Source organism: Myotis brandtii, unplaced genomic scaffold, assembly GCF_000412655.1.
Source record: "Myotis brandtii unplaced genomic scaffold, ASM41265v1 scaffold898, whole genome shotgun sequence".
Classification (NCBI taxonomy): domain Eukaryota; kingdom Metazoa; phylum Chordata; class Mammalia; order Chiroptera; family Vespertilionidae; genus Myotis; species Myotis brandtii.
In genome coordinates this window covers 2,050,653-2,052,751 of record NW_005371683.1, presented here as the reverse complement: position 1 = coordinate 2,052,751, position 2,099 = coordinate 2,050,653, and positions in this window count along the sequence as shown.

Here is a 2,099-nt window from a genome sequence, read left to right as displayed (position 1 = left end):
CTAACAGGGACTGAGAGGCTGGGACACCTGGGGGGGGAGGGGCACCAGACTTGGCCTGATGTTGCCCTCTTAGCCAACACTGCCAACCCGACCTGTCACCCAGAGTGACAGCAGCCACCACAGGTGGCTGGGTGACCTAAGGGCTTGTCTTGGGGAGGCCCCCCACCCACCAAGACCCATTCTGCACAGTCCCTCCAGGGTTGGGCAGGAGACCAGAGACGGGTGTGTGCCCACCCCCTCTCGAGCGCGGCCTGCAGGCGCAGGACTCCACTCCCCCGTACGGACCCACTGGCGCCTGGGAGAGTGAACGGCAGGCTTCTGAGGACAGAGCATAAACATGGCCCTGCCTGCTCCCAGGAAAACCCGATCACCTGGCAAGACCCGTCCCCCGGGCTGCCTCAGACCGCTCTTTGGCATTTCTCCAGAAGAAAAGGGGTTAATAAATGGGACCTCCTGCCTTGTGCTCTGGGTACCTTACCAGTCACAGAACATCGAGGCTTTAGAGCTCACCTTGTCCAAGCCCCTCACTTTACAGATGAAGACACTGAGCTCGAAAGGGTCAGGGTCACACAGCGTGTCCGCGACGGGGCTCAGATGAGAACTCCGGCCCCCTTGTTACGGTGGTCAGGGACAGTGGGCGTGGAAAATCCTGCTTCTGGAGACTCTGGTGGGTGATCACGGGGTGAGCAGCCTGGCTGGGGCCAACCCAAGGTGTGGGCAGATGCTAGGAGACCTCAGGCCCTTGCCTTCGGAGCCTCGCTTCTGCTAAGACCTCACTATGCTGTGCTGGCTTGAAGCCCCCGTGCCCCTTACCCTTGTTCCCAGAGGCCAAAGCCAGCACAGGGATTCCCCAACCCAGGGGCAGTGGCGGCACAACCCGTGCTGACTGGTGGCCCTTGACATCCACGAGCATCAGGACAGGTATCTCGTAGGGGACGGGCCCCCACGCCTGGTTTTTGTCGTTTACAGTGAGAGCCCTATTTTGCTATGGTTTTTTAAACTTTTAAGTCCTGCTCTATTTTCCAGGGCAGGTTTATGTTGATGTTTTTACCCACTACAGTTTTTTCAAAAATGCAAGCTCACACCTCTTCTCCCCACCACCTCGGCACCGACACCGCCCCAGCCCAGGACTGCCTCCCTGGAGACCAGGTCACACCCTCCTCGCCTGCTCCCATCCATCCCCCCAGGCAAGGTGCTGGGCTCAGCTCTGTGACCCTTACAGGGACCACAGACTTGGCCTCACCGCCGTGCTGACCTCCGTGGCGGTGATTAGGCCAGGCCTTGCTCTGTCAGAAAGGGGATGCTCACAGGAAGAAACCTTCTTCCAAGGTTTAGCTGATTCTGTCCTCACTGCCAGGGGAGCAGGGGACAGGCGTCTGTGCTGGGCCCTCACTGCCAGGGAGCCTAGAGCAGTGGTTCTCAACCTTCCTAATGCCGAGACCCTTTAATACAGTTCCTCAGGTTGTGGTGACCCCCAATTTCATTGTTACAAATTGAACATAATTAAGCATAGTGATTCATCACAAAAACAATATGTAATTATACATGTGTTTTCCGATGGTCTTAGGCGACCCCTGTGAAAGGGCCGTTCAACCCCCAAAGGGGTCACGACCCACAGGTTGAGAACCGCTGGCCTAGAGGGATGAGGGGTTTGGCACGGTGCCTAACCAGCGCAGCTGGAGGCTGCAGTCCTAAGTTTGCCTGAGTCAACAGACACCACCAGTGTCTTAACTCTGAGGAGGCCCATTAGCAAAAGGGAGGAAGGCAGGTCTCTGGGAGCTGAGGGGAGGTTCTCACTGGGAAAACTCAGTCCCAGGGAAAGCGAACCACTGTGCCGGAAGGACCTGTTCCAGGACGCAGGACTACACTAAAACCATGTCCTGGCAGCTGGAGACTTCAGGTAGCGCTCAGGTTGAATGAGGACACGCAGGCTTGTGAAATGGAACAGCCTCTTGGACAGGAGCTCGCCTTGGGGCGGAAGAGAGGAGATGGTTTCTCGGAGTCTCTTCCTGCCCCAGGGGCCTCCGATTTTCATCTCCTCTGCTGCTCGATTCTGGGTCTCTCCTCTCTCATCCCAGGCCCAAGCAGCAAGTACTGTG